Below are 14,456 nucleotides of genomic sequence, written 5' to 3'. Positions count from 1 at the left end.
CATGACTCCTTTGTTCACTCGAGATTCATCAGGCCACAGGCACCATGGGCTGCTAAGGAAAGAATGACAAAGTGAGCCACACTTTCGGCTTTTGAGGTGCTCATGTCTAGAGGTATAATTTGTTCAAATTTTACAAGGAGGAGGAGAGAGGTCACGCATTAGTTAGCGGCTTGAGCTTGGAGGCCAAAGTTGGACAGTGAGATTTCAAAGCCCGTGATTATTGGGAGGACAGCATCTTCTGGAATCCACAAGCCCTGAAAATATCACTAGACACCAAAGGAATATTCTTCACTCCTCTCTAAGAACAATTGTTAGAAAGAAGCAAGTCACAAAGAATGAATAGATTACAATTCCATTTATATGAAGTTCAAAAACAGGCAAAACTTAATCTTGTTTAGCAAGGTTTAAATAGCAATAACACTAAAGAGAAACGCAAAGAAATGATTTCCACAAGTTAGGATAGTGGCTACCTTGTGGGGGAGAGATATGTGATGGGGGGTGCCACACAAGGGGCTTCTGGGGGGCTGAATTGTATTCTAGAACTTGGCTGGTGGTTACTCTCCAATTTATAATGACGCATTGACCTGTTTTTTGTTTATCTGTCTTATATTTTATCCATTATATATGTTTTATTCACTCCTCTGTCTGATATATCTTGCAATAAATGAAATAATAAAACAATTGTGTTGAACTGGAAGCTGTTTGCCAGGTGCCAGTTAGGGTAGGTAGAGAGCTCTGTTTTCTAGACACTTGCCAGGGGCAGAAGGTGCTATGCTCCTGGCACATCTCCCACACAGATGAATTTGCAGCCTGGTTATCACTTGGTTTTTAACGTGTGTTACATCCAACATAAATTCTGAGGAGGACAGGGCTTGGTGAGCGCATACTGCCATTTGATACAGCCTGTCTGAGCCAGCTGGTGTTCTCTGCTCCTGAAAGGGGTGCTGAAGGCTGAACCCTGATGCACTCTGTAACAACAGCCACTTAGTCTTGATAGAGCAGAGAGCAGCCTTGTACAAAAATGCAAGGGGAAACAAGAACAGATAAGCTATCGTTGTAAATTTAACGTTCTGGGAATGCCCAGGAATGACTATGGTTTGTTAATTTCTGGTGGGTATGGTAGGAACAAGTTCACAGAAATGTTGCTATATTAGGTTATTTTCTTGGGGTAGAGTAGGAACATGTTGGAAGTAAAGTAGTTATTTTAGGTTAGCTGTCTTTTTCTTACTCCCTTGTTATGGTTTGTTTGAAATGTTTTTTTATTGTGTTTCTTTTTTAATTTTTTTTGATATAGTTAATAGTTAATAGTTTTTTAAAAAAAGAGTTTTTTTTTTAAAAAAAAAACAATGAAAAAAATATGCAGCACTCCCCTGAGGGGCTGGTGGAGAATGCAAGGGTGTTGGGCTTCTCCACCTCGATGGTTGCTGATGTGCTCACAGACATAGGGGACTGGTGGTTTGATGGGCTGAGCCCTCTACCATGGGACTTGCCCTTGGGAAGACGGTTGTTGCAAAGGAGAGGCTAGGCCTCCCTACAATTGTGCCTAAGAGCCTCCTCCCAAATGCCTCTTTGTTGCTCAGATGTGGCCTTCTCTCTCTAGCTAAGCCACCTTGGCAGGTGAAATCACTGCCCTCCCCCCTACATGGGATCAGACACCCAGGGGAGTGAATCCCCCTGGCAACGTGGAATATGACTCCCGGGGAGGAAACTAGACCTGGCATCATGGGATGGAGAACATCTTGACCAAAAGGGGGAGGTGAAAGGAAGTGAAATAAGCTTCAGTGGCAGAGATTCCAAAAGGAGCCAAGAGGTCACTCTGGTGGGCACTCTAACACACAATATAGACAACCTTTTTAGGTTCTAATGAATTGGAATAGCTAGAGTAAATACCTTAAACTATCAAACTACGACTCAGAACCCTTGAATCTTGAAGATGATTGTATAAAAATGTAGCTTATGAGGGGTGACAATGGGATTGGGAAAGCCATATGGATCACATTCCCCTTTGTCCAGTGTATGGATGGATGAGTAGAAAAATGGGGGCAAAAAAAAAAAAAAAAAAAAAAAAAAAAGCACCCAGTGTTCTTTTTTTACTTTAATTGTTCTTTTTCACTAATTTTTATTGTTATTATTTTTGTGTGTGTGGTAATGAAAATGTTCAAAAATTGATTTTGGTGATGAACGCACAACTATATAATGGTACTGTGAACAACTGAATGTATGCTTTGTATGACTGCATGGTATGTGAATATATCTCAATAAAATTGAATTTAAAAAAAATGCAAGGGGAGGCTCACTCCTGAGATACCTCCCATTAATTAGGCTTAATTTATTCCCTTTCAGAACTGTTAAAAAGAAAAGCACAGGGGGGTTTTAGGTTGGGCTCTGTTTGAGATGTCTGAGCCAGAGCAGCCGGAAAGCACGACAGGGATCTGGGTCCCAAGCTTGGCTGCGTCTTTGGGAGGCGCGTCTGCGTGAGGAGGGAGGGGCAGCGGGAGGGGTTCCCACAGTGCCGTGGGTCTTGGGGGGATTGTGAGCTGGTTCTATTCAGTCCCACCTTGGTCAGGATGGGGCTTTGCTTTCTGAGTTCCCAGCCCTCTTGATTCCCCAGCCTATGGCGTTGTTCTTTACCTAGACCTGGGTGGCTGAAAATTTTACTATAAGTATGACCCAAATATTGCATGGCACATACTTTCCAAAAAAAAAAAAATTATTCATTTTTATCTGAAATTAAAATTTAACTGGGCAGCCAATATTTATATTTGCTAAATCTGGCAACCATGGCCAGGGCTGTGGTGCTGCTCAGCATCTAGCACTGGGAGGGCAGTGGGTGCTAGCCAGGTTTCTGCTGAGTTTTGTAGACCTGGCTATGGCTATTGCTTGTTTGATCGGCTCACCATCTGCATTTCTCTCCCTTTCCCCAGACTTTGGGGACTTCTATCCAGACTACAGGCTGAACGCTTGCTCTGCAATGGATTTTATATCATATTAAGGAATTCTTGTTAATTATTTTGTGTGATAATGTATTGTGGTTATGTTTCTTTAAAAATGAGTTCTTATCTTTTAGAGATACATACTGAAATGATATGATATCTGACATTTGCTTCAAATTAATATGAGAGGAGGAATCGATATTGTGGGGAAAAAAAAAAAAGCACATCAGTGGTTCCCTGAGGCTGGCAGCAGAGGGAGGGATGGACTGTAAAGGGGCACAAGGAAATTTTGGGGGTGATGGAAATGTTCTGTATTTTGATAATAGCACTGGTTTCAAGGGTGTATGTGTTTGTCAAAACTCCTCAAGCTGTACACTCTAAATGGATGCAGTTTCTTGTACATAAGTCATACCTTAATAAAGGTATACCCCAATAAAAGCAGACCTCAATAAAGGTATCAGGTGAAAAACTAAAATATGAGAGAGGAAGTAGATGCTGCTATGGACAGGACAGGGCTGACCATTGGTTCATGGTTGCTGGGACTGGGTGATGGTTACACATGGGATTCATTATTCTGCCCATCTGCTCTGGTGTATGTTCAAAATTCTCCATAATAAAAAGCTTTAAAAATACAATAAGGGAAAAGAGGAAAAAATCCAAATTAGAGATTTTGGAATTTCTCAATCAGGGAGAGCTGCTTAAAAAACAAAAAATCATTGCACTTAGATTTAGTTAGGACAACTATGAATGATTCGAAGAAGACTGTTATCATCTGGAAGGATTCTACATTCAGATTTCTTCTAAAGTGACTTTAAGTTCTTACTGCACATTAATGAAAAAATGGAAATCCTAAAAACAGAGACAGACAAAAATACAAAAGAATATTGCTCTGCAAATGTGCCCTCCAATTTTCCTTTCTGCACTTTATTTCAGCAGCATTTTAAAAATATTCTAGCTTTTATTATAACAGTTGTGATTCACGTGGCAAAAAAATCTTGCTTAATATCACCTAGAAAGAGTTTGTTTCACCACATTTGTCCATTGTGTATTATGTGACAACTTTCAGCATCCTGACATCTGCCTCCAGCATCATTTTGAAAGGAACTGTCTCATATTTGCCGCCTTTGTTTTCTGGTTCCACAGAAGGGTGACTCATGTTTCATGGAAGTGTGGAGCTCACAGGAAGGCCTTCGGGGAAACTCGAGAGTGAAGGGAAACTCTGAAAAATTAATCCAGTCGCTCTTACAAGCACTGCTGATATGGCAGGAAATTGCCTCCACAGAGGTTGGGATGCTGTGTTGTTAGACATCTTCCCCACTGTAGGGTGGAGGTGGGGGGCTGTGATTTTATTGCCTCTTGACTGTTGGAAACCAGCTTCGCGCCAAGTGTCTGGGAGGACGCGCTCAGTGCCCCGGCTCCGGCTGGATGTGAAAGTGAAAGGTTCTGACTGTATTATGCTGGCTGGAAACTGAAACACCTGTCAGGAAGAGCAGGTCAGGCCTAACTCATGGGTGCTCCCAAGTGGCTGTGGGCTAGTAAAGGTCTCTGGCTGAGAGAGGCAAGAAGTGTGAGGCAAACCATAAGCAAATGGAGAACATGGGGAATCCTTGACTATAACTCCCACAAGTGGTCTGGGTATGCCAGCCTCACAGGGTAAATCGGGAGCTTTGAACAGCAAGCACGAATAAATGATAATTAACATTTATTCAGCATTTATTCTGTGTCTGGCATTGAACTAAAGGTATATAAGAAATATCTCATTTGATTTTCATAACCACCATCTGAGGTGGGTACTATTTGTATTCCCATTTTATAGATGAGGAAATGGAGCACATAGGAATTAAGTAACTTGCCCAGGTCCCAAAGCAAGTACATGGTAGAGCTGGATATGAATCTGGCTGGCTGGATGCTAGAGCCTGTTCTCTTAAACACTATATTAGTGAGAAGGAGGGTGTTCTGGTTTGCTAATGCTGCCGGAATGCAAAACACCAGAAATGGACTGGCTTTTATAAAGGGGGTTTATTTGGTTACACAGTTACAGTCTTAAGGCTATAAAGTGTCCATCAACAAAGGGTGCCTTCACTGGAAAAAGGCCATTGGCATCCGGAAAACCTCTATTAGCTGGGAAGGCATATGGCTGGCATCTGCTTGCTCCCAGGTTCTCCAAAATGTCTGCATCAGCTTCCAATGGCCGTCTTCAAACTTTCTGTCTCAGCTACAGCTAGCTCACTCCTTCTGTCTAAGCTTATATAGTGCTCTAATAAACTAATCAAGGCCCATGCTGAATGGGCAGGTTCACTCCTCCATGGAAATTATCTCATCCGAGTTATCACCTACAGTTGGGTGGGTCACATCTCCATGGAAACACTCAAAGGATTCCAATCTAATCAACACTAATACATCTGCCCCCACAAGATTGCATCAAAGAATATGGCTTTTTCTGGGGGACATAATACATTCAAACCGGCACAGAGGGCAAAAAGATAGAAAAAGAAAGTTCTCCTTAAATGGCTCAATTGTCTTACTGCTTGATGGGGGCTAGATAGTCCTATTGCTGATGTAAGAACCTAACAGGGGAAGCAGGATGGCAGACAGCTATGATGAGTGCTCTCTTAAAAAATTTCAAGGTCAGAAATGTAGTGTCTGCACCCCCACTGCCTAGCATAGTGATGAGCATGCAGGAGGTGCTCAATAAAGATTTTCAGAAGGAATGAAAGAACATTTGGCCACTGGAGCCCATTACGTGGACTTACCCTAGGGCCTTAATAAATATCTGATTGCCTGTTGATGATTTTAAGTTGATAAACAGATTAAGAAAGCAAAGATCTCTTCTCTCTCTAAATTAGTCAGTACTCATATTGGTCAGGATGGTCTAGGCTATGCAGTGGTAACAAAAACCCTCCAAATCTCAGTAGCTTAAATAAAATAAAAAATGTATTTCCTGCTCTTGCTACATGACTCTAGCAAATCCCCTGGGGACCTATTCCACATTTGACTCACTATGGGACCCAGGCTGATGGAGGAGACATTATCTAGAGTATTGCTGGTTGCCATGGAAAGAAGTGACAGATCATGCCTTGGCTCTTAAAATGATCACATTTCGTTGGTCAAAGCAGGTCCTATGGAAGCACACCCCTACCATATGCCTGGAAAGAGGGAAGCAGAATATTTGTGAAGAGCACCTGATTATTACAGGTTTCTTTCAGTTGCAAATGATGGAAATGAAACTCAAATTTGTCTAAGCAGAAAAGAGAAATTACCAGTTCACCTAACTGAAAAGTCTAGGGGTTGTTTGGCTTTAGACATAACTGGATCCAGATACTCAAAGAAGCCATCAATTGTCCAGCTCTTTTGTTTGGACTTCTTTCTCAAAAGAAGTTAGTTTCGCCCCACATCATGACAAAAATGGCCATCAGCAGCTTCATATTTCTCTCTCACCAACTGGGAATGGGGGTGTTTCTTCCCTTTGTTTTCAGCAGAAGTCCCTGAACTGTGTCCCGCTGGCCTAGGTTGAGTTCCATGGCCATTCCTGATCCAGCCTCCCTGACTGTGGTCAGTCTGGCCTCATTCACGTGCCCACTCCACTTGGCAAAGGGAATCTGTCCCACCTGAAAAACATGAACTCATGAGGGGGCAGGGATATTTTCCCCAAATGAAGAGATGACTCTTTTCCTAGGAGAGGGGACACTGGGCAGGCCCAAACAAAATAAAGTCATCAGGTTTTCTCTTCCTTTTGTGTGCTGGGTCAGATACACCTGGAATGGAAGCTACTGGGATGTGTGACCCCAGGATTACTTACAACTGCTTCTATCCTCCAATTTATGCACAAGGCACTGCCTGGGTTTACTTCTCTCAGCAAGGTATGGTGGAAAGGGGCTGCTTAGAAGGAGGCTATGGAAAAGGAGTAATCAAAGATGAGTCTGATATTAAAGCCCAGGAGAATGGGAGAATAAAAATGCCACTAACAGAAATTGAAGGTGGGGAGAGTAGAACTATACATCTTGAATTTCAGACAAGTGGGATATGCAGATAGAGCAACGCACAACATTTGGAGCTGCAGAATCATAGGTCTTTGGTTAAAGGATCCAGCTAGGCACTGATTTGAAAATCATCTACTGATAAGTGGTAGGATACAAGAGCCTTGAGAAAACTAAGGGAGAAAATGGAGAGAAGAGCTCTGTCTTCCTCAGGGACTATCCACAGCTGGCCAGGGAGAGGAGGAAGGAGAACCACCAAAGGTGACTGAAGAGTGCCAGGTTATCATGATGAAAGGAAAACAGAGGGCATGTTCTTTTTTTCAGAGATGTCCACTGCTTTTTCAGGGGAAGAATGAAAAACATACCCCCCATGTTGTTTCCTCTGATCCTACGCATCCTCACTCTCATCTCTGTGCCATAGGATGATTTGTTTGATTGTACTTGTAAACATTTGTTTCTGTTTATCTTTTGATTGTCAATTGACTTCTATCCACTACCTGCTGATTTATCCATGTTTGTCCTAAAAGATTAGAAGAGTCAGTGATGCTAATAAGCAGTCTTATATTGATTAAAAACCGGAGCTTTAATAGCAGAGAGAACTGGGCTCCAATCTGCTCTGCTGCTTACTAACTCTGTGACGTATTTTAAGATACTCAATCTCTCTGAGACTTAATTTCCTAATCTGTGAAATGGGGAATAATAGTAACTATTTCCCAGAGTCATAGAAATGATTAAGTGACATGATGTAAGTGAAGTGGTTAGCATAGTGCATGGCACATGAAAATAGCCCCCATTTATTGAGAACTTATTCTCAATTATAATAAAAATGATATAACAGAAAACCCAATATCATGGAAAGCCAGTCTTGATATTATAGGTTAAAAGTCAGGTTGTCAGATAGTAATTACAGCATGATCTCATTTTTATTAAAACATATACACACAAGATGGGAAAAGTATACACTAGAATTCAGCAGTGATTAATATGGGCAGATTTACAGGTGATTTTTGTTTTATTATATTTTACTTGCTCATCTTCAGTTATCTGTATATTATTTTGCTTATCTGTAATTTCTATCATTTGTATAATACATAGCCACTGCTTATGTAATAATAAAACATGTCATTATAAATGAAGCAAAACAATGAGTGATTTTCAGAGAACCTAGCAAAGCTGCACTGACTAGGGGCCCTGGAACGGATAAGGCACCAGCTATCTTGGCAGCTGTGATGGTTGAATCATGTCATGTACCACTGTTCCAGTTTGCTAATGCTGCCGTTATGCAAAATACCAGAAATGGATTGGCTTTTATAAAGGGGGTTTATTTGGCTATAAAGTTACAGTCTGAAGGCCATGAAAATGTCCAAATTAAGGCATCAACAATCGGGTACCTTCACTGAAGGAAGGCCAGTGGCGTCCAGAAAACCTCTGTCAGCTGGGAAGGCACGTGGCTGGCGTCTGCTGATCCCAGGTTGTGTTCCAGCTCTTCTCTCAGCAACTGTGCATTCTTCAGAATGGCTCTCTTGGCTGCAGCAGCACTGAGCTCCTTCTGTCTGAGCTCTTTATAGGACTCCAGTGATTAAATCAAGACCCACACTGAATGGGCAGGGCCCACCTCCATGGAAATAATTCAATCAGAGTTATCACCTACAGTTAGATGGGTCACGTCTCTATGGAAACAACTTAATCCAAAGATTCCAACCTAATCAACACTAATAAGTCTACCCCCACAAGACTGCATCAAAGAACATGGAGTTTTGGGGGACATAATACATCCAAACTGGCACAACCATCCCCACCCCCCACCCCCAAACAAAGACATGTTCAAGACCTAATTCCCGGTCCTGTGGGTTTGAACACATTTGTAAATAGGATCTTTGAAGCTGTTATTAGTTAAGGTGAGGTCAAATTGAATCAGACTGGGCCTTAATCCAATGTGACTGGAGTCTACGTAAACAGAGGGAACTTGGACAGATGGGAGAAAGATGGCCATGTGAGAGAGGCAGAGACTGAGTTATGGAGGGCCAGCAAGCCACTGCCAAAAGCTCTGGACTTCAGAGAAAGCATGATCCTGCTGACACCTCGATTTTGGACATCTAGCCTCTAAAACTGTGAGACCAAAAATTCCTGTTGTCTAAGCCTGCTAATCTGCAGTGTTTTGTTATAGCAGCCTGGGCAAACTAAGACAGTCCTATCATTTTTTTTTATTTTACTTCCACTCTTCTAGTCTGTTTTTGATGAATGCCTTCCCATCCACTCTCCATAAATGGGGGATTTATGAGGAAAATCCTGCAACACGGATTCAAGGCTTCACTGGACATTAAAGAGCCTGCAGCAGTCCCTTCTCTGAATGTGGGCACAGCTTGTCACTAAATTCTTCTCTTTGAAGCCTCTCTTAAGGATCTCTAATAATGAAAAGGAGCAGTAGTACAAACCATGAGGATATCTAAACCATTAGTGATTGAGCTCAGAATGTTGCCATCTACATGTACTTGGTTTTATTTTTGTACCAGCAGATGTGCTGCTTTAACAGTGGAAATGAGCTTGCACTCTACAGTATAGAATAGCTGATATGTTAGTAAAACAGCTCAGGGCTGGGAGGTGGGAGGAAGGTGAGGGTCTAATTCATACAGCTCATCAATAATTTGAAAAACTAAGATGTAACATCCCTAACTCAGCACAGTCATGAGTTCACATAGACCTTTAAGTGACTAGGTTTTGAATAAGTAAGATCAGTGTGAAATCAATCTAAATCTCTTTTCACTTCCCACAGGACTGGTACAATTCTCAAATGCTTACCAAATACTGGTTATCTCTTGAGAGCAGAAGAAGAGAATGGGAACCATTTCATAAGCTGGTGAAAGTGTTCTCCATATTCTGAGTTTATCTTTAAGCCTGCCTCTCACACGTGCTTGGTTTAGTTTGTTTGACACTTTTGAGACTTTTACCATAGTTACCCATGGACGTGATCCCGACATATACTCAACAGTGACTGGGCAGATGGGGAAGGAGCTGGGAATTGGTGCCACTGGGACTTTGCAAACTGATGTGTCTGCCAATTGGACTTCTGAAGAATGTGAGACTCAAAAGGGGCCATTGAAGGGAGGCTTTATATCTGGGAAAATCAGATATGGTGGGCGGCAGTTGGGCCCACTCGGAACATTTGTCAGCCCCAAAGAATACAAATAGAGATCTACGTTCCATATGTCTAAATAATTAAAAGTTCAAGCTCAAGCCAGCAAACTGTTCAATAAAATATGTTCCAACTTCCTACTTTAACAAATATAGCTGCATAATGGAACAAATATATTTTCATAACAACAAAATCAAAACACTTTCATAAAGTGGTGGTATTTTAATATGAGGAAAGCCAGCAAAATAGCAAAGATAACTGAATGTAATTATTATATCAGATGTAAAACCAATGAAATATTTATTAGTTTCAATTTCCTTGTTTCTTTCTTCTAGCAGCTCAACAATTTACATAATACATGTTAGTTGTTTTAGATGATATTTGTACATAATATAATCTAGTTAAACTGAGTAACTGAGTAAGATTTACTTTTAAATGTGTTGTGTATGATTCCTTCTCTTACTTTAGAACCCATTAAATTGATAATCTCATTTTGAGTTATCCATTCTATATTATATCCTTTGATGAATTATTTTTTACTTGTATCACATGGTAAACATTCTTGCATCACATTTTTTGGAAATAATTTCTGTGAAACTTAGAAAGTTTTCATTGTTTTCTGTAAATATTGAACTGTGATTACCACAAAAAGCATCATTATGCTTGATTAAATATTGTACATCAATATTACTTTATAAGAACATTACACATCATATAGGAATATCAGTTGTCTTTGTTGAATGCTATTGTTTGCTAGTTATTCAGTCTTTAAAATTTAGTACTAATAATCACATTTTTTTTGTATGCAAGTGAAGTTTCCTTATTTTTTTAATTCACGTACCTAAATATTTTCAGACATATACCTTAACTGGCCAAAGCTGATCTTGAAGACTCGTTGAAAAACTCTTGTCACAGCAGTAACAAACACTTGTCTTTGTACTAAGGATATAAAAACAAAAACTATTTCTACAATTTATTTGTCCATCTAAAATAATTTTGGTGTAAAATTAAATACTAAATTTCCTTCCATGTTTATACAAAGGACAACTGTAATCATTAAGTTGAAGTGGATTGCATTTTGCTAGAAACATATTTACGCTGCCAGAAGGATGTCAGCCATTTTTCGGGATCACTATCCAATAAGCAAAATAAAGCTCCAGAGGTTTTTGATTTTTGCATTCAATTGCCGCTTTTATAAATACAATTTTCTTCATATGCTAATTGACAGCCCAGAGTTGCATTTGGTTTTCTGAGTTACGAATTTGTTATGAATAGTTTTTGTTCTCATTGTTTTTCATCGATAATTGACTCTTCAATGAGTGAAGGGTTTGAAGTTGCAGGGATTTTGTATGATCTTTTCAAACTGTGGATTTGAAGATAATTTTTAGTTCATTTTCATTTGATTAGTAGTTTCATCTTTATTAAAAGAAAGAATTTTTATAAAGTCCTGCCTGCCCATTTTCTGTGGGTCATGCTCACAGAAGTCTACTCACTTTCATTGTTACCATTTTTGAAAAATTTTCAGTGTTTTTCTTTCCTGAGCTCCACTATTGTATTTTCTATCTCTATGATGAGCTGGACTTGTCCTCATTTAAACACTATTTAAATAAAGCTGGAATTTGTATTTAAATTCTTGGAAAATTTAATCATCAATATTTTAATAAAAATTCTAGCTCTAACGTTCAATGTGCCATCGTATTTGCCCATCTAGTTGCCAGATCATATCTCGTTTCACGAAATTTGCATCCAGACCTAGGTATATAAATCTAAGAGTAATATGAATTATTTAATGTTACAAAATATTTCTCAGATGTCACCTATGACTGCTGCATATTCCAGAACCAGGGACCACTGGGAAATGATGCTTTGTTATGCAAGAGTCTATTATCTTCATGGCATCTGGGAGGATGAAGTTGACAAGTTAATTAATTGTCTTTTTTTCTGAAGTGCTTCCTTCTCCCTGCACTCTGAAGCGGTGTCTATGTCTGCATTAGCAGAAGCACAACTTACAAATTCTTCATTGCAATCGGCTTCAGTCTCTTTTTGTTTCAAGGGCGCAGGGCTAGAAATGTGGAGAGGTAATTCCTTGGGGCTTCCATGTACAGAACCGTGTAAGTCACAAGAACAGATGTTTAGGGTCACAGGTTGTTCTGTGCCAGCCTTGAGTGCTGATCCCAAATGACAGGCATCCTTCCATTCTTTAATGTTGCGTCTGTGACATGTGAGGTCCTCCAAGGCTCAAGGCCTGTGCAAGGGTCCTGCTTGTCTGGGTTAAGGGTAGTGTGGCCACTCTGGATGTTGTCTTAGGAACTAATGAGCGGTCTAGGGAGAACAGGGTCCCTGGCAGAGTGGAGACTGGGGAAAAGAGCCACATTAGGTATGATTTGGGGGTGAGAGGGCAGAAGTAGATTTACCATGAGGCTAATGAGGCCTAAGTTTCAGGTCCCTCACTTGCACAGAGAGCTCCTAGGCCCCGTGCCTGATTTGTGTTCTTTTTCTTAAAGATGGCTCCGAGACCTTCGAACTTAAGTTTGAAAAACTTAAGGCAGGATACCAGAGCCCAAGCCAGACAGATCCAGGGTAGGTCAGGACTGGGTCTTCTGCAGGCATCGAGCAGGGGTCCTCAACAGGAACCAGAGAAAAAAAGCCTGGAAGCACCAAGCCTGGGCCATCCCAGTCGGGATTCACAGTGAAACTGCAGTGACAAGCCACATGCAAATCTCTAGAGCAGCACTGATCGACAGAATTATAATGCCAGCCACTTGTGTAATTTAAACGTTTTTAGAAGTCACATTTTTAAAAAGTAAAAATAAATGAGTGAAAGTACTTTTAATAATATATTTTATTTAATCCAATGTATCCAAGGATAATGTAAAAACATTACTGAGATGGTTTGCATTCTTTTTTATGTGAAAGAGAAAAAATTCTTGAAATCTATTGTGAATTTTACATTTACAACACATCACGATGAAGACTAGCCACCTTTCAAGTGCTCAATTGCTACATGTGGCTGGTGGCTACTGTTGGGCAGCACAGCCTGGATAACCCCCTCTGTCTCTGCCTCCCCATCAGGACCAGCTGGGGTGCTTGGAGGGGCTGAGGCTTCAGGGGAAGGGTGCCAGGGCTTCTGGCCAAAGTGGGGCTAGGGAAAGAAGAAATAACTTGATTTTGTCTGGAGTAAAGGCAGGAATGAGCTAGAATTCCATAGGAGGAAAACTAGGGGAAGCTTTTCCAGTTTGTTAATGCTGCCTTTTCACAAAACACCAGAAATGGATCGGCTGTTATAAAGGGGTTTTATTTGGTTACAAAGTCACAGTCTTAAGGCCATAAAGTGTCCAAGATAAGGCGTTACCAATCAGGTACCTTCACTGGAGGATGGCCAATGGCATCTGGAAAACCTCTGTTAGCTGCTAAGGCACGTGGCTGGTGTCTGCTCCAGAGTTCTGGTTTCAAAATTGCTTACTCCCAGGATGTTCCTCAAAAATGTTACTCTTAGTTGCACTTGGGGCATTTGTCCTCTCTTAGCTTCTCTGGAGCAAAAGTCTGCTTTCAAAATCCATCTCCAAAATGTCTCCGTAAACTTGAGCTCCTCTCTCAGCTCCTGTGTGTTCTTCAAAGTGTCTCTCTTGGCTGTAGCAAGCTCACTCCTTTTGCCTGAGCTTCTATAGTGCTCTAGTAAACTAACCAAGGCCCAAGCTGAATGGGCAGAGACACAGCTCCATGGAAATTATCTAATCAGAGTTATCACCTTACGGTTGGTTGGGTCGCAGCTCCATGGAAACACTCAATCAAGGAATTACAATCTAATCAACACTAGTATGTCTGCCCACACAAGACTGCATCAAAGATAATGGTGTTTTGGGGGACATAATACATTCAAACTGCCAAAGAAGCCAAAGGTGGCCCAGGACCACCCTGACTAGCAGGCTCTCTACTTTTTTTGCCAGTTGGGAAACCTGTCACAGTTATCAGTCCTAAAACACAGTTTCTCCTCCAAAGAGCATATCCATTTCATGTAGTCTAAGGCCCAAACCCTCCCACAGTGTCCTCTGACACACACACACACACACACACACCCACCCATGCACACGTATACACACACATACAACCTCAGTGCAAATACCAGAGGCAGAACTCAAGTAGTGCATATTGGTAGAGTGGATCACATAAAATTTTAAATATTTGTTGAATGGAAAAATATATTGCATTTTCTCTTAGGAATGCTATTAAAATGGGAGATTGTGTTCCTGACCAAAGTCTCTGCACTAAATAAGCCATAGATACGGTCAAAAATACATCATAAGAGGAAAGATTATAAAGTCAATAATCACCTACAACAATAAAAGTGGGCTGTTCCAACTCTATAAAACAGGTTTAAGTATACTCTACTATAAAGCATGTAAAAGTACCACT

The sequence above is a fragment of the Choloepus didactylus genome, chromosome 18 (genome assembly GCF_015220235.1).
Source record: "Choloepus didactylus isolate mChoDid1 chromosome 18, mChoDid1.pri, whole genome shotgun sequence".
In the NCBI taxonomy this organism is placed as follows: domain Eukaryota; kingdom Metazoa; phylum Chordata; class Mammalia; order Pilosa; family Megalonychidae; genus Choloepus; species Choloepus didactylus.
The sequence above is the reverse complement of the archived record's forward strand: the minus strand, read 5'-3'. Positions refer to the sequence as shown.